We start from the raw sequence: 19,845 nt of genomic DNA, 5'->3' as shown, positions 1-19,845 counted from the left end.
TCCAAATTCAAGTAAACGAAACTCCCTTTGGAAAGCCCAAAAGTCTACGAAGCCTCCAGTCGACTCCAACATGCCTTTAAGAGGCTTGGGTGGAAAATGGGAACGAAGTGACGAAGATAAGGCAAATTGTTTTGCAAATCACCTAGGAAAGGTATTTCAATCAAATTGCCCAAAGAACAATTTTAAGTTGCCAATCATCCACAATACCGCAAACGAGTCGCTTGGGTCTATTAAGACTTCAACTACTGAAATTGTTAGTATCATAAAAGAGCTTAACCCAAAAAAATCGTCAGGCCACGATAATATTACTCCAAAAATGCTAATTGAGTTACCAAATATTGCTTTAACAGTGCTCTCCTTGCTCTTTAATGCAATTTTTAATTTCGGATACTATCCTATTTCATGAAAAAAGTCGCAGATAATCATGATAGATAAACCGGGGAAAGACCTGACACAGCCGTCTTCATACAGACCAATCAGTCTCCTACCCTGTCTTTCTAAAATATTTGAAAAAGTGTTACTATCAAAGATGTCTCCTTTCCTTCATGAAAATAATGTTATACCAACGCACCAATTCGGTTTTCGTGCAAAACATGGCACTGTAGAGCAAGTAAATAGAATTACTAACGAAATTAGGACGGCATTCGAACATAGAGAGTACTGTTCTGCTATATTTCTAGATGTGGCTCAGGCGTTTGATAAAGTGTGGCATGAAGGACTTTTGTATAAGATTAAAAAAAGTTTACCTTTCCAATTGCATAAAACCTTGGAGTCCTATTTAAAAAATAGAAAATTTGCTGTAAAAGTAGGTGATTTTATATCTGATGAACGTTCAATAAGGGCTGGAGTACCACAGGGCAGTGTTTTAGGCCCAACTCTTTACATCATATATACAGCTGATCTTCCAACTGCTAATAATGTTTTGACATCAACTTTTGCGGATGACACAGCTTTAGTGAGTCGTAACAAATGTCCCATTATAGCATCAAGAATATTAGCAAAGCACTTAAGTTCTGTCGAAGAATGGCTAGCAAACTGGCGTATAAATGTAAATGAACAAAAGTGCAAGCATGTTACATTTTCCCTAAGACCAAAAACGTGCCCGGCAGTAAAAATGAACAATATTCTAGTGCCTCAAGCGAATGAAGTTACCTATCTTGGTATTCACCTAGATAGAAGGCTTACGTGGAGAAAACATATATCTAGTAAAATAACGTGCATGAAGATAAGAGCTGCAAATTTAAATTGGCTTCTAAATAAAAACTCTAAACTTAGCTTAGACAACAAAGTGCTTTTATACAATGCGGTCATAAAGCCAATTTGGATGTATGGCAGTCAACTGTGAGGTACGTCCTGTGCAACTAATATTGATATAATACAAAGGTTCCAATCGAAGTTGCTTAGATCAATCACGTGCTCACCATGGTACATGCGCAATGAAAATATCCATAAAGATCTTGGTATCCCTATGGTAAAGAAAGAAGTAGAGGACAGCAGATTGAAATATTTATCTAAACTCCGTGATCACCCAAACCCATTGGCTAATGCTTTAGTACATTCCTGCGATCAAACACGCCTAAAAAGAAGGGATATGCCTGCGAACTAAAGAGCAACGTTTCACCAATACAGCTCAATCACTTGGTTGAGCTTGTCTAGTTTTTAAATAGATTTAAGATTTTATAACTTGTTGTTAGGCTTAAAGTAAAACCAGATTCAATAAATAAGGAAATATTGAAAAAAAAGAGTTGTATTGTGGAATTGTATGAGGATTATTTTTGTGGAAGATCTTAACCCTCTAACCGGTTTCTATATGGGTCAATTTGACCCTTTTTTCGAGAAAATCAAAAAATATCCTTTAAAAAAGGACATTTAAGGATTAAAATATTGTACGAAAATGTTTGGCGGAAAATTTCAGTGGGAGTCACCAAAGACACCATTGTTGTAAATAAAGCTCTTTACGATTAATTGGCAAAATTACACGTCAACATATACAAAGTAGGTGAAAACGTCGTCAAGTTCGGCCGGGCCAAACACTGAGTTCTCACGCCTAGTCTGCTGTGACTTACAAATCGGGTGTGATAAAATTAAGCATAATTGACTTACTAAGCAGTACATATCGGGTGTGATTTTTACTAAAATTAATATAAAAAAAGAACAATTAAAGCTGAAATAAGCATGGCGGATTCTGTTTGCAAATTAAGAGATTGGTTTTGTTTTATTTGTGGACATTTTACGCACCTTTAAAGCAGAAGAAAGATATTCCTTACAATTGAAGAACCATATTTTCTTTTCTTTGGAATACGATTTTTATGTGAAGCTTGGATACTAAAAACTGTATGTACTACTTGCGAAAGTGGTCTTTTGACCTGGTACAAAGGCGGTACTAAGGCGCTGCCATTTTCTGCGCCTATTATATGGATTGAACCTGAAAATCACAACTCAGACATGCTACATGCTATTTCTGCGTAAATTACAAATTTGGTAGAAGCCAAAGGCACTACGCGATAATGACATACGAAGCAACAAATAATGTCATTTTACCAGAAGTGCGCTGTGAAGGTGTTCCTCAACCGCCTACACATACATTTTCGGCCAATATGGCATACGCCAATACAGAAATAACTGCGACCGTTGAAAACTTATCAGATATAAGTTATTTGCCTCCTGGTAGTTTAAACATATGTCCTAATTTGATAGACCAAGCTTATTTTGAAGATCTTATAAGAGATTTAGGACTAACAAAAGAGAAAGCTGAAATATTATGTTCCAGACTGAAAAACAGGAATTTGATAAAAGCCGATGTAAAAGTTACATAATAAAGACACGCCGATTTGGAAAGTTATTTTAAAAAATCAGAAGAACTTGTATACTGTTGCAGTATTGAAGAGGTTCTAAAATATCTAAAGCTTCCACTGGACTCTTCCGCTTGGCGACTATTTATAGATAGTTCAAAACACAGCTTAAAAGCAGTTTTACTGCACAATGGAAATCAGTATCCATCAATACCGGTTGCGTATTCCACAAAAAGAAGGAAACATACGCAAATATTTCAAATCTCTTAAATAAAATTGAATACTATAAATATAAATGGGAAGTATGCGCAGACTTCAACATGATTGCAATATTGACTGGAATGCAAACAGGATACACAAAATATATGTGCTTTATTTGTAAATGGGATTCACGTGCTATCAGCAGCCATTATCATATTAAATATTTCGAAGAACGTAAAGAAAATATTATTGGTGACTTAAATGTAATCCATGAATCTCTTGTCCCAAAAAATAAGGTCATACTTCCACCGCTGCATATTAAGTTGGTGGTGAAAAATTTTATTAAAAGCTTAAATACACAAGGATATGCTTTCAAACGCATTCAAACAATTTTCCCCAGATTATCTGCAGCAAAATTAAAAGAAGATAAAATACGGTTTTAAGAAATAATTTATTTGATTTAATGTAAACTACCTTTTCTAGGAATGCTCGTTGGACCCGATATAAGCAAATTATTACAAGATGAAGAATTTTATGGTCATCTGTCGGATATGCAAAAGACAGCATTTGACTTTATTTAAGTTGGGCGTGGTGAAAAATTTTATTAAAAGCTGAAATACACAAGGATATGCTTTCAAACGCATTCAAACAATTTTCCCCAGATTATCTGCAGCAAAATTAAAAGAAGATAAAATACGGTTTTAAGAAATAATTTATTTGATTTAATGTAAACTACCTTTTCTAGGAATGCTCGTTGGACCCGATATAAGCAAATTATTACAAGATGAAGAATTTTATGGTCATCTGTCGGATATGCAAAAGACAGCATTTGATTTTATGCAGCTGGTTATATCAGAATTCCTTGGAAACTCAAAAGCACAAAACTATGCAGAAAATATTGGAAGCATGCTAATCGGTTAACAATATTGGCGTTAAGATGTCACTAAAGCTGCATTTTTTGCACTCTCATATCAATTTTGTTAAAGAAAACTTTGGAGCGGTTTCAGATGAACACGGTGAAAGGTTTCATCAGGATATAAAGGTATTGGAAGAAAGATTCAAAGGGAAATCCCAAACTGTAATGCTTGCTGAATACGTATGGGGCTTGTACAGAAACCTTGATACATCGGAACATTCAAGTCAACCTAAATACAGGAAAGCATATTAAGTTTAATCTTTAATCCATTGTCCTACTACTGCTGAAGCAAAAAAAAAATATGTACATACTATAATAAACCACTCTTAAAACAAAATTATAATTCTTTTATCAATCGTAAAGAGCTTTATTTACAACAATGGTGTCTTTGGTGACCCCCACTGAAATTTTCCGCCAAACATTTTCGTAGAATGTTTTAATCCTTAAATGTCCTTTTTTAAAGGATATTTTTTGAATTTCTCGAAAAAAGGGTCAAATTGACCAAAAAATGAAAACTTTGACCCACTGTAAAAAAAAACTCAGACGTGCTGGACCATAAGTTTGTTCTACAAAAATGATCTACTTAACATACCCTTTCAGAATTATAGGTATTCTGTTCCAAAAATGCTGTTGGACAGTGTTATATAATTAACTCCCTTAAAAAACTATAACAATACTAAGTCTACAAAAAAGGAGTAACCTTAATATATTTACATATAAATTCACACATATTATATTTGCTACACACATACATAGACATTCGTTTATGAGAGTGCTGATATTTAGGTTGCTCTTTGTTATTTTGCTTGCGCTTAAAACTTTTCCAGTTTTTCGTGTGCATAAATAAAAAGAATTTCACAACTTTGACAGAGGACATAATCATATAATCTTAATGTGATTTCATTGTGCATTTCAATGCTGGCTAGCTAAATTTGGGTAGATTTGGAATACTTTAAAAATGTATCTAAAACGATAGCGCGCATAATTAAAAGGCGCTTCTGATGGACTCAAAGAGATGTGAGAAATGTACATGTTTTCAATGATAACTGTCACGGTTAGTGTCAATTCATATTATAATAGTTTTGTTCATTTGAATTCTAGATGCCTGTCCGGCTATGAGAAAAATAACGATTTTTTCCCTTCCTTATGCCCTAGGGATGAAGATTAAAATTTAATAAAATACCTAATAAATGGATTTTAACAAAATGAAGTGGCCTTGAACGGTCCAGAACCGCCTTGTCGCATGTACCCAATATTTTGATTTCCGCCCCTCTGGCTATCTTTAATAAGATAATGGCTGTCCCATGTGTTAGAGGGGTTATGAATATGTGAATAACTATTTTAAAAAGATCATTATTTGGTAAATATATTATACACTCTTTTATAAAGCTTCTTGTTAACGAAACGATAACGGAAAGAAAGTCATTAAATTGGTATAAAACTTCCATATATACAATTCGAAAGCCTCCATAAAAATAATTAACATGTGTTGGCCCGTTTGTTTGAAATAATAATTCACACCATGAACAATTAGAGAGATATTAAATTAAAATTTAATTAAATAGGCCTACGTCGTCCCTTTAAGGAAGTTTGCAGTTTTTATCTCAATTGGTTTACACTTATATGTACAAATATTCGGAATAATAAGTGAGATACCTTAGTTTGTCCCTTCTTTTAACAATATAACAAAGCTTATTGAAAAAAAAATATTGTGACATAAAAATTCTTCCCTTTGTGATTGCATTCCCAAAACAAATAAACACCATGAACAAGCAAATAAACAAACATCTGTAAACGGTAATTAGAAGCTTGGAAATTACACAAATCGTTGTGCACTTCCTATACACAAACACATACATATATACCTCGCATGTTGATGAAGTTATGTCGAAAAGTCTGTAAGCCATTGCGTATACGCAACTTCCAATGTGAATGCTGTAAACAGTGTAAAACATCAATTACGCACTGTGGGCTGATAACGATAAATACCAAGCTTAAAATTGAGCTGGCGTAGGCTGGAAAAACTGAAAATTTGTGCCACACTATAATTGCGTCAAAGTGAAACTTTACTGTTGCAGCTTTATCCACACACATACACGGAAGCATGGAAGCTTTCATGAAACATTTCAATCACTCGATGCAAATGAAAATGGGAAAGCTGACAGCACTGTATTTAAATGCACGCATACACTCACTCAGTATATACCCACATACAGTTACATACATAAATGCTAATGTTTGCAGTTACATATTTTGTTGCTGTTTTGGTTTGGTAGCATGTATACTGCTCTTCGATTTTATTAATTTCGCGTAACGCCAGTTGCAACAGCAATATCGATGCGAATAGTTTTACAGATCTATTGGTCGCAAAATACAATTGCATACATTCTTGTGTTTTGCTCATGCCATGGAGCGTATTGGTTTGCCAGACCACCTATTTGAGCCACATTGTATTGCCTGGGCTTACAGCGTTGGCTTAGCAAAATTTCCACCTGTTTATTTATTTGGGCGATTTCAGTTAGAGACCAGTGCAGTCCGAGAAGTACTTAGCATACAAATCAAAATCGAAAATGTTTGGAACCTTAGCTCGATACAATTGAACGAGCGAAGCTTCAACTTCCTTGATACAGTTTTTAAAAGTCTGCAAATTCGCATTTTGCTTTTTGTACGCTTATCCACAACCTTGCTGCGATGTGCTTGCTGTGGCGGCGGTGCTGGTGGTCAAGCGGGCGGTTGACAGAATGCAATGCACCAGGCGTTGTCGGTGCGTCCTTTTTATTGCTTTTCGAGGTTGTCGTTCCCGTTGTGTTCTTGTTTTCCATTTTTTGCAGTTTTACATCTTGCTGTTTGTTGTTTTAGTTGTGCGTGCGCAGTTTTTAGTGCCTGCAATGCTGCAGATGGCGAGTCAAAAATTCAAATTACGAGCGAGAAATGAAAGTTTGCCTGCCATATCGTTTGGTTGATCGGTTGGCCGCCTCAAAACGTGCAGGTATGCAATAGATTCGAATATGATTGTGTTCATATGCTCACATGTGCACATATTTACATGCATACGTATGTATGTATACAAACATGCAATTATGTATGTATATGTATTTGTGTGGATAAGGAAGCGAAGCGTATGGGTCTGGTGGTGAACGAGGACAAGACGAAATATCTCCTGTCATCAAACAAACAGTCAGCGCACTCGCGTCTTGGCTCCCACGTCACTGTTGACAGTCATAACTTTGAAGTTGTACATAATTTCGTCTACCTGGGAACCAGCATTAACAGCAATAACAATGTCAGCCTGAAAATCCAACGCAGTAAAATAAAGTCCTCTCTCGACGAACAAAAACCAAACTCTACAAGTCCCTCATCATTCCCGTCCCACTTTACGTTGCAGAAGCGTGGACGATGTCAACATCCGATGAGACGGCACTAGGAGTTTTCGAGAGAAAGGTTTTGCGGAAGATTTATGGTCCCTTAAACATTGGCAATGGCGAATACCGCAGACGATGGAACGATGAGCTGTATGTGTTATTCGACGACATAGACGTAGTCCAGCGAATAAAAAAACAGCGGCTACGCTGGCTAGGTCATGTTGTTCGAATAGATGAAAGTGCTCCAGCTCTGAAAGTATTTGATACAGTACCCGCTGGTGGAAGCCGAGGAAGAGGGAGACCTCCACTCCGATGGAAGGACCAGGTGGAGAGGGACCTGGCTTCGCTTGAAATAACCAATTGGCGCCAAACTGCCAGAAGGAGGGATACGTGGCGCGCTGTTTTGGACTCGGCTATAACCGCGTAAGCGGTGTCTACGCCAGTCAAGAAGAAGAATGTATTTGCGTGGCTTTGTATTTGTATTAATTCTAACAGGACAGCAAGACTTGCTGGGCTTGTTTGTTATTCCAAACAGCAGCCCGAATGTACTAACTGATTGCTGCCAAAGTTGATGCCGCTGCTGTTGTTGAATTTACTGTCTTGCTACATGGTTTTCCAAAGCTGCATGCCATCAGCATTGTAGACTGTAGGGGACCGATGGAAAGAAAACAAGTTGGGAATAACTAAAGTAAGGGTTTCTGAAAGCCTCAATTAAGTTCATAATTGGTTTGTTTACGTAATTACGGAGTAAAGACGTTCCACGATCCATTGCCATAGCAAGCATATGGTATATTAATCATTTTACGTGAACTGTGATGTTAGTATTCACTATATACACACGCATATTAAGAAATACACAAATAAATTCCGCGCCTTAGTATATCTGAGATAGAATATCAAGGGAATGCCGCGCATATTTGTGTACAAGTTTGACAACACATCAAGTCAAACCTAGCTGGGACAAAGCGAAATGGATCAGCATTAGAAGCGATTGGCGGATACGGTAGCGAAGAGTGAGGCCAACAATGTCAGCAGTAAGCAGGGAAATAATTTCACGCTCATTACAGCTGTCACTATACACGCCACATTCCACGACCGAAAATGGCAAACGCACCTCAAAGAAATTTTTTTAAAGAACAGAAAATTAAGAAGAAGAAAAAGAAAAAAATGGATTTAGGAAATGTGAGAAGTTGTGAGGGCATTTACGAGTGAGTTTGGAAACGCAGACGGTAGTGGATTGGTCTGCCGCCATGCAGTGTTTAATTCGGGAAGACAAATGTGGTATGCTGCAGCATTGTGGCGGTAAGGGGCGCGCTGGCATATGTAATAAACCGATATGTTGTGAGTGTTAACAAAGTGTCAACCCAAGAAAATTCCTAGAGCGTCTAAATCAGAATAAGCGACACGTTACTGGAAAAACGTCTGTCTCCAAGTTAAGAGTAGCTTAACTAATCACCTTACAGTACACAAACATGTACAGGGTGACTGGTGATCAACGACAAAGCTGAAAAAAAAGATTATAAAAAATTAAAATAAGAGCAATTAATTAACTCCCCAACTTTTGTAACTGCGGGTAGAGAGGAGGTCCTCGATCTCACCTTAGTCTCTAACTCGATTGCACATTTGATCTCAGACTGGAAGGTCCTAGAGGACCACTCCTTTTCTGATCATAGGTGCAACGGGTTTAGTCTGGACGAAACACGTCCATCCAACAAATATTATAGGAACTTTAGGAAAACAAACTGGAACCTTTACTTCAAAAGGCTCCGTTTTGCTCTCCAAGACCGGAGGAGAAATCCTTGCTTACAACTAAAGCGGTGGAGAATTATGTAGAAATCTTCATCTCCGCGTGCAACTATGCCCTGGAGAGCTCGTGTCCATTAACGAAGCCGAAGGGCAGAGGGAGACCGATCTGGTGGACTTTGGAGCTCTCTGAAATAAGGGCATCTGTCAGAAGACTTTTTAACAATGCTCGTAGAAGCGGGTCAGCTAATGACTGGACGTTGTACAGGGTGGGACTCGCCGTGTACAAGTCCGAGATAAGGAGGGCTAAGAGGTCGTCCTGGAAAACTTTCTGCGAAAAAGTAGAGGGATGTCAAGAAGCGTCTAGATTTAGGCACATTCTCGCAAAGAGACCCACGTCCTCCGTATACCTCAAGGACGTGAATGGAAATTGGACACTGAGTAGTGAGGAAACCCTCTAATTGCTCCTGGACACTCACTTTCCGAGCAATCCTTCCCCTGGAGGAGTGCAACTTGGAGCACTTCAGACAGACTATGTGGCCTTCCCGGACCTTCTGAACTAGAGACTTCTGGTATGGACGATCAATTCATTCAAACCGTTCAAGTCCCCTGGACCGGATGGTATCATACCGGCGCAGCTGCAGCGGGCCCTCAGCCTTTCGTGTAGTTGGTTGTTACCAATATATGCAAACTGCATCATACTTGGTCACATTCCGGGGGCTTGGAAGCAGGTCAGAGTGACGTTTATACCCAAGGCCGGAAAGAGCTCGCACATCGCGGCCAAAAACTTCAGGCCTATCAGTCTCTCCTCTTTTCTCCGCCGACAGTGTAAAGTACCTAGGTGTTGTCTTGGACAGAAAGCTTTCTTGGAAAGCCAACATTGCGGAAAGAGCAAAAAAGGCATCGGTTGCCCTGTATTGTTGTAGGGGAGCCATTGGTAGTAGATGGGGCCTCTCACCAAAAGTAGTTCATTGGCTATATGAAACCATAGTCAAGCCTATAATGTTTTACGGGGTTCACGTATGGTGGGAGGCGCTTGAAAAGACTTCACTAGCTAAAAAGTTAGTGAGTGTGCAACGGGCGGCTCTCATAGCCATGTGCGGTGCGCTACGGACCACACCGACTTTGGCACTGAATTCCTTACTTCATATAGCATCCGTGAACATAGCCGGAAGGTGTATGGCCGCGAAAACCGCTATCAGGCTGAGGGAGGCTGGGTACTTAACAGAGTGCGCGCCTGGGCACTCTAGTATCCTCAGGCGCTTCGACTTCATTCCGAGGTTACTGGACTACTTCATGTCGATGAGCCCTTCCCTGGCGGCATATTCTCTGCTCTTATACCTTCAAGAGAGGGTTGAGTGGGTAGAAGTCGCTGGAGGAGAGACGGTAAGCTTCTTTACGGATGGGTCGGAGTTAGCGGGGAAAGTTGGAGGAGGAGTTTATAGTCCGGAACTTCTCATTAATTACAGCTTTAGGCTTCCGGACCATTGCAGCGTGTTCCAAGCGGAAGTGGCGGCCATGCAGCAGCTTTCAAAAAGGTAACGATCCACTCTGATAGTAGGGCGGCAATATTAGCCTTAAGCTCAATGCCTGTGCGCTCCAGGCTGATTAAGGATTGCCAGTCCTCGCTATCAGTTGCATCGGAGCACTTTGCTATCATACTAGTTTGGGTGCCTGGCCACAGCGGAATCGCAGGAAACTGCAAGGCTGATGAGCTTGCTAGGACAGGTACTTCTGTTGCACTTACAGTGGAATGGGAACAAACAGGAGCACCGCTGTCCTCTTGCAACTTGCTTCTGGATGAATGGGTCGAACTGAGCAGGCGTTGGACAGTCACTAGCACCTGTTCTGTCGCAAGATCATTCTGGCCCAAAGTAAATCGCAAGAGGTCAAGGGAACTCTTTGCACTAAACAAGATCAATCTTTCCCAAGTTATAGGTGTTCTAACTGGCCATTGTCCCATTGGGACTCACGCGGTCAAATAGAGAATTTTTTTCGGATGCTAGCTGCAAAAGCTGCCTAGAAGAAGGTGAGGTAGAATCCTCCCAGCATTTCCTTTTGGAATGTCACGCCTTTGCGAGATCTAGACAAAAAATCCTTGGATTTCACTTTTTTGGGCACCCCAGCGAACTAGCGGACACAGAAGTTAAAAACCTCTGCAGATTTGTGGTAGGGTCCAAGCGCTTTGTCGATTCATAAATAATTGAGGGGGTTGAATTTTTACGGCATCACAAAGGACTGCTCTCGATAGTCTAAGTGGGTTTCCCCCTATAGGGAAACAGCCTTCGTACCTAACCTAATTAATAAAAAACAGAATTTGCACGTAGTTCATACTAACTATTATACTATTTTTCAATTGAACTGGTAAAAAATATTTTCGAATTTAAACATCACGCTTTTTCTATTAACTATAAAAGGTCTGCGAAGAGGTTACATTTTGCAAACACACACAAGCACTTGATAGAATTTCCATTTCCACTCACTACACTGTTCTCCCTCTATGTGCTGTTATTGTTTTTACTTAAATTTCTTCTTTATTTGACCAAATTTTTTGAAAATATTTCTCAGACACATATACATTTAAACCCACATCCAATAACAAAGCTAATATAGCACTATATTTTCGAAACTACAAAACGTTCGCACTGGAGAGAAACTGATGAAATGTTAAAATGCAATGATAAATGTTAATTAAAATTTTACACGCACACATTTATATGTTTCGGATCGAATGAAATTCACAAATAACTTTCGTACAAAAAATCTCTGTACAAAGAAATTAAGTTTAAAAATATCGCATCAACATGAATCTATAAAAATAACGGAATTTTTACTGCATATCAAAAAGCAATAAAATTCCTGTAGTCAGCAGCTAATGGTTATATAAGTACATACACATACATATACACTACAACATGCTATATGAATTCGTTAGGTAACACGTAACATATACCTACATACGTACATATTGGGACTGTTTTCACCAGCTCCCACTTTTTTGGTCCTTAAACTGCAACGAGTACGAGAGGTGGTTGATAATTTTCCACCTTTAATTGTTCATGTTACAAAATTAGGCTGTGTGGTTTCACTTTTGCAAATTAATCATAATTACAATGAACTCCTTTTGGAGTTTTCGTACATTAATTTATTATTTTCTTTCCAGCACTAATGTGAGAAGTTCAAAAAGGATTGTGATACCAGTGAGCAATTTATAGAAGAACACAAGCTGTCGCTCCAAATCGAGCAGTAGCTAGCTACATTGCCAATAAATGTAGTCGATAACATACCAATAACACTGCGTTTACTACTTTAAAACTGAATATTTGGATTCTGACTCCAAAGCTGTATTGTATAAATGCACTCTATAGATCTTGACGACATGGTGCGTGATATCACCTACAATTCGCATTTGGATTCAGCATCACAATTCACAATGCAACTCAATGCACTTAACGCAAGATAGCCCGATGGGAGAACGCAATTTGTAACAGTTACGGAATTGTCTTTGAAAATAAAATAAAATTTAAAAAATGTTAAAAAATAGTTTTATATACTAGAGAATCGTAATGTTTATACCATAATAAAGATTCATTAAATCATTCAATATGAACCCATTAAGTTATTGTAATTTAATTTCTCTGTGTTATATATCTCAAATTAAACAACTTAATTGAGGTAACAGTGAGAATAATTAAGAGCAAGAATATTAGCTCAGTGAGTGCCGAATCTTGAGCCGGTTGAATTGAGTTGTCTTCCATGGATTTCAATGTGGTACCTTAGATTAAAAACGAATTAACCAAATTCAATGAGTTTAAAATGATGTACCAAAATACCAAAGTTTTGATGAAATGTAATTCTTTTTGACTTACAAACTATTTTCACCCATTGATGATAATATTCCATTCAGGATAATATTGGTTTATTTGAGAAGACTTTGAATTCAGTTTCTGTGATAGCGGATACTGCTGGCATATCTTTAATATCTTGCTTGATGTATCGCTTAATAAATATTTAGCATTAGACATGAAATATTGGTTTCGAAGTGAACATCCTCGTTACACTCTGCGATTATGTATGTCGTGTAGTTTGTTAAACAAAAAATCATTTATTATGAGAATAAAGCATTTACCGTTGACCAAAATCAATATAATTCAAAACTGAGAAAATGAAAAAAGTCAAGTAAACTGTCATTATTTGTAATCTTGACAAAATCAACCAGCTAAATTAATGAATAACTTGTTTTCCACATAATTTTGAAACATACGGAAAACCTGGGTCACCCTAATGCGGATACTCACAATATTATTTCGAAAATATATTTAAATAATTAAAATAATGTTTTTAATTTCAAAGCTGCATCCCTTTATGTGCAACTGCTGTCATCGACATTTCCTGTGATAAATAGATACCACAGAACCAAAAACAAATGCTAAATAACAGCATTAACCATCTCCGTAAAAAAAAATGTAAGCCGACAATTTGCCAACCTTTCATTCAAATTTATTGGTGTTGTTATTGATAACTTTATCTGGCTGGTTTGCCGGTCACTCGGACGGCTGGCAGTTGACGTATGCTCGTGCCATCAATTAGGACTAAAGTATAAAAAAAGCAGAAACGATGATAGAACTATAAAACCACAGTGCAACTCGACCCAAGTTACAATAATAATAACTTTATTTATATTAATGACCCGCTCCAGATTGAACTCATAATGTTTTTTTGAAAATTCAAAGTTTAATTAAATCTTTAGCACCGGAAGGAATGCGTGTATCTAATAAAGCTGGCGTAATTTTGTACATTTACCAGATTATTGTTTAATTAACTTACTTTTTATACCCTGAACAGGGTATTTTAAGTTTGTCACGATGTTTGTAACACCCGGAAGGAAGCGTAGGGGTCCCTATAAAGTATATATATAAATGATCAGTATGTTGAACTGAGTCGATTTAGCCATGTCCGTCCGTCCGTCTGTCTGTATATATACGAACTAGTCCCTCAGTTTTTATGATATCGTTTTGAAATTTTACAGATTTTATTTTCTCTTCAAGAAGCTGCTCATTTGTCCAAACTGCCGATAACGGAGCACTATATCATATAGCTGCCATACAAACTGAACGATCGGAATCAATGGCTTGTATGGAAAACTTCCCCATTTTACTACATATTTTCACGAAATTTGGTGTGAGTTATTGTTCATAGAAATAATTTAATATCCGAAAAATTTGTTCAGATCGGTTCACTGTAGCATATAGCTGCCACACAAACCGAACGATCGGAATCAATGGCTTGTATGGAAAATTTTCGCATTTGACGTGGTATCTTAACGAAATTTGACATGGATTACTACTTAAAGTAATAATATCATCTCCGAAGAAATTGTTCAGATCGGTTACCTATATAACCCTAATGTTTCTAGCAAACAACCCGGCTAAAAATAATTAGTTAGCGTGATTCTTTAATCTTAAATTCTGGTCTCATTATTGCTGATGCTGCATGCATACAGATATGTTTGTAATTGCATTAGCCAAAATGTAATTATAAATGTTTTCATATATGTAATGTGATTGCGGAAAGTGCGAAAAACTCATTCATGCTCAAAATCGCAATACATTTTGCGAAGTCATAAAAACAACTGGGTTTTCAGCTTTATATCTGGTAAGCCACTAAAGCCTATGAAAAACGTCGTGCGAAAAACACCCAAAACTAAAAGAGTTAGATATAGGATTATATATATCAAAGTGATCAGGGCGAAGAGGCGAGTCAAAATCCGAATATCTGTCTGCCCGTCCATCCGTCCCTCCGTCTGTGCAAGCTGTAACATGAGTAAAAATTAAGATATCTTAATGAAATTTGGCACACTTATTTCTTGGCACCATAGGAAGGTTGCTTGAAAATGGGAAAAATCGGCCCACTTCCACGCCCACAAAATGGCAAAAACCGAAAACACATAAAGTGCCATAACTAAGCCATAAATAAAGCTATGGAAATAAAATTTGATATGAAGGATCGCACTATGAAGGGGCATATTTGGATGTAATTTTTGGGAGAAGTGGGCGTGGACCGGCCCCCAAATAGGTTTTTTGTACATATCTCGCAAACCAATAGAGCTATATAAACCAAACTTTATGCAGTCGTTTTTTTTAGCCACTTCCTAATATAGTCTAAAAATGAAAGAAATCTGTTAATAACAACACCCACCTCCCATACAAAGGTTAGGTTGAAAATTACGAAAAGTGAGTTAACTCACTAATGAAAAACGTCAGAAACACTAAATTTTACATAGGAAATACCAGAAAGACGCTTCACTCAGATTTTTTTACAAAATGGAAAATGTGGGTGGCATCGCCCACTTATGGGTCAAAAACCATATCTCAGCAACTACTTGACCTATTTCAATGAAATTCGGTATATAATATTTTCTTGACATCCTGATGACACGAGTGGAATATGGGCGAAATCGGTTCACAACTGCGACAACTTTCCATATAACTCAAATTTGAACTCCATCTGATTCCTTCACTTTATAAGATATACATAAGGAACCAATGAAGATAGCGAAATAAAAGTTTACACAAATACTGTATATGATCCGTGGCATCACTTGTGAAAATTGTCGAAATCTGACTATAACTTTTCAAGGCACCGGATATAGAATTTGAAGAAGTCAGTGCCTTATGGCAATTTTTCACCGAAAACATCGGTAAATTTTTCTTCTAATAGTGTGTCTGTGTATCAGAAATGGTTAAAATCATGTCGTAACTTCTTCTAGTTCTCATATAGCTAATTATAGGATTTTCAAAAATACGATGGGCCTAATAGGTTATAAATCCGGTAATATATGAAATATCTGAGCCAAATTAAATAAGCATATATATATCTTAGATATAATGTATGTTGGTGATGAAAATGAGTTTAATCGGTGTATGTATATATGCAGATGCGGGAAGTAATATCTTCAGCGGTACAATTGAAGTATGAGTATATATTATTTCTCGCAGTATATACAAGAATAACATGTTCTTTTTTTGTAGTTGTAAGGAAAAAGACACGAAGAATGTGTAAATTAGTAGAGAGAGGAAGAGGGGGATCATGCGCATATAAAATGTTGCACCTGGATTTACAATCAACTTAATATGCAAACACATACATGTTCTCGCTTGTCCTAACACAAAGCAGAACAAATACGCAAATCTCTAAGTACACATACACAATTCACAGGAATGATTTTTGTGTAAAATGCTTTTCGCATATTTTCAATTCACCTGCCGTTTACATACAAACGTGCTACCTACGTAGCACTCTTATGTGGATATTTCAAATGAAGAAACCTACTGTGCTTGGCTTTATGTAAGGCAATTTTAAAATGTGGTTGGAGCTTTGAATGCGTTTGTTGTAAGACTTTTTTCGTTTTTTTAGTGCTTCTGTGCAAGGCAAATACTAGTGTGTAAATGATTCTGGTGGGTGTTGGTGGTTGAAAGTGTATGAGAGTGCTGAAATATGGTTTATGTACTCGTATGCGGCAAATGGGTTATAAAAAGAGAGCATTTATTGCTTATTTGGTGCAATAATTTTACAATATTCTTTTTTCATTACTTCAACGTGCACGTGTTTGATTTTTCAGTTTCGCACCTTGAACATTTCGCACTACAAGTCCTTCATGTGCGCACTTTATTCATTTTTTTGCTGTAAAGATTATTATTATTTTAATTTACAATTATGGGATCATTTTTATTTGTAGCTGCTTTGTGCTTTCAAATCCAAAAATATTCATACGATAAGTGTCATTAACTCGGTTAAAATTAGGTTACGGGACAACATCCCTTACAGCCGGTTTCACGAAACAAAATTAAGTGAAAAATAATTATAATAATAATAATGGAATTTAATTTTCAATTAAAAAATTTTGTGAAACCGACTGTTAGACTTCAAAAGAATCCTAACATTGGGATAGCACTATTTCGATATTTATTCGTCGAATGTGGACTCTCAAATGCTAGAATTTACTATATCTCTAATGAAAACAATCTCATTTAAAACAATAAATAATAAAAAAACTTTTGCTTGCACTTTTGTTAAGGACTATTTGTAAAAGATATTTCTACAAATAATCAGTTATCTTTATGAATGATCAAATAGGTCACTGATCCCTAATATTATAGTAATACTCAAGTCAGACCGCAATACATTTTATTGTGTTGGATAAATGTGTGTGGGGACTTTGTCTGAAAAGTCTGAAAATTCAAGCAAATTCTAATGGTTTCTAACAAAAAGTTCCAATATCAGATTGTATATCGAGAACTTATTTAATATATTATATGTGATCTTGTTTATGATATACTTCACCTCTCCTGTAATATAAATTTGGCAGTCAGCTTGTGACAGAATTCCAGGAAATGTATGGATATTAAGTTTTGGCTATCAGGAAGTAATATTAACGGAAATATTGCATCACGAACATCCCCAATCAACGTAAGCATTATTTAGGACAAAACCTAGAAAATGTTTTCAGACTTTACTAGTGACTGCGTCTCAAAACTACATCGTTTCAATACATAAACAGCAAATTATTTTTTACGGAAATAAGTCAGCAGAACTCGAAAGTTAGTGGACGTTGTTAAAAGCAAGAAAAGCCATCCCCAAATAAAGAGTAAAATTTGTAAACGATGCTCCCAAATAAATTCAGCTACGCAACGACACTTACGTGGTTGGGATCATTAACTTGTACGAGTATTTTGATATTGTCCGGTAGAAGGAAGCATCAGATCATCTTCCATTTCCAAAGAAAATTTTTCATGGATAAAGCAATATTCAATTGGCGTAGACCACTGGTAGTGTCCCCTAGTAAGCACTACTTCGAATTACTATATTAATCTTGGTAAGTCTAATAGGGGATAAACAGATAAAACCACTGATCTAATTTCCTGAAGGTAATCTTTTGACGTTCTGCTAAGCTTTCCAGGTGAACTGGCCCTCAATGCAATATAATTTTGAAATTATCATACATAGTAGTCGCAATGTAGATACATTAACCAAGCTATATTTTTTGTGCTATAATTGATTGTAAATAAAAAGTAAAGCGTTTAAATGTAAACATGTTTGCATAGATATATTAACACATATTATAATTCCCACTTTATTAATACATATTAACATTTCCTTTCCTCGGTCTATTGCATTTTAACATTGACCTCGCACTGCAATGAGTCGGCGATTTAATTGATACTCTCATTGATAATGTCAATAGCAGACATCCAACGCTAATTATCTAGACACACTTTTAGGTGGCTAAACTTAAAGTAAATTACAACAAAGCCAATATATCACCAAACCAGCATACGAAACGGCTATTGTAAAAATAAATCAAATAAATGAATTATTTTTGTATTCTTTACACAGTATGGCGGCATTGTGTTTGTGGTATTGTTTGGATATACGCATTGTTTTGCAAATGGGTCTCACAGTTGTTATTCATATAATTTTAATATAAACGTGCATCTGTATTCATACGTTTCGCAGCATGTCACGTATACGCCATGGACGCTCGAAAAATGCTAAACGTTATAGCAGTGGAAATTCAGCTGCCATTTCATTTCACTGCTTGGGTGAATATGTATACAATATACATCTATATATACTTTTGCTATATCCTTTTTTTTTATTTTCGCCGTTCTGTTTTTTAGTTTTTCTCCTCTTTAATTTTGTGAAAAACCCCTTAATTTAAGTGGATGAAGCTGATACAAGCCATATGGGTTTAATTCACTCTTGCTCTTCACTTTCCGAACATTGCCGCTCCCTTCAGTGTTTGATATGGGTCAGCAAAGTTTGTTTTTGTTGTTTTGTAGAAGTGTAGATTCCTTCGTATATGTAGTGAAAAGCCTGAGAAGAGCGGCGGTAGTTGAAGGTGGTGAAACACTTGCTGCCTGATGTGACTCAAGCTGAGACTCTGACTTTCTCTGAGACCGTCACGCTTGTGATATTCTGTCTTTAGTACAACTTTTGTATCCATTTGCCTTTAACTTTTTAAAATTTTAATACAACTTAAGAATATAGTTTGTGCATCTACAAAGCATGGAAGGAGTCGAATGGGAACAAGTAAGGAAGGGCTAAGTTCGGGTGTAACCGAACATTTTATACTCTCGCAATTTATTTATTTAACTTAATTAATATTATATAATACACAAACCATAATATTAGGTTAGAAGCACCGAGGTCCTCGTGTTCGATATATGGGGCCTTAAAAACCTATATTTCGATTTCGGCTATTTTTAGAATGGGGCTGCCACACTATAAGCGTAGTACTTCAGCAAAGTTCTGCACCGATATCTTCACTAGTGCTTACTTTATATATTGTTAAGTAAACGATTCAGATCGTCTTCAAAGTTCATTGGGATGTAAGGAAACTATTACAAACCAAGTTTCATTGAAATCGGTCGAGTAGTTCCTGAGATATGGTTTTTGATCCATAAGTGGGCGACGCCACGCCCATTTTCCATTTTGTAAAAAAATATCAGTGCAGCTTCCTTCTGCCATTTCTTATGTGAAATTTAGTGTATATGACGTTTTTCGTTAGTGAGTTAACGCACTTTTAGTAATTTTCACCTAACCTTTGTATGGGAGGTGGGCGTGGTTATTATCCGATTTCTTTCATTTTTGGACTGTATTAAGAAGTTGCTAAAGAAAACGACTGCAGAAAGTTTAGTTTATATAGCTCTATTAGTTTGCGAGATATATACAAAAAACCTATTAAAGGGCGGGGCCAACCCCACCTTTCCAAAAAATTACATCCAAATATGCCCCTTCATAGTGCGATCCTTTGTACCAAATTTTATTT

The 19,845-nt window shown here is 36.8% G+C and overlaps 1 long non-coding RNA gene across 3 annotated transcripts in view; it reads left to right on the top strand.

Annotated features, from left to right (window-relative positions):
• Positions 1-19,845, top strand: part of LOC105217061 (uncharacterized) — a 45,082-nt gene that overhangs the window by 12,889 nt on the left and 12,348 nt on the right. For 2 of the 3 annotated variants that reach the window (XR_008470506.1, XR_851966.3), the window contains exon 3: positions 12,178-12,583. The exons of the other annotated variant lie outside the window; for it this stretch is intronic. This is a non-coding gene — a long non-coding RNA (uncharacterized LOC105217061). Of the gene's footprint in view, positions 1-12,177; positions 12,584-19,845 lie in introns of those variants that run through there. 3 annotated transcript variants of the gene reach the window in all.

Source organism: Zeugodacus cucurbitae, chromosome 3 (genome assembly GCF_028554725.1).
Source record: "Zeugodacus cucurbitae isolate PBARC_wt_2022May chromosome 3, idZeuCucr1.2, whole genome shotgun sequence".
NCBI classification, from domain to species: domain Eukaryota; kingdom Metazoa; phylum Arthropoda; class Insecta; order Diptera; family Tephritidae; genus Zeugodacus; species Zeugodacus cucurbitae.
Note: the sequence above shows the minus strand (reverse complement) of the source record. Positions and strands in the feature narration are given on the sequence as shown.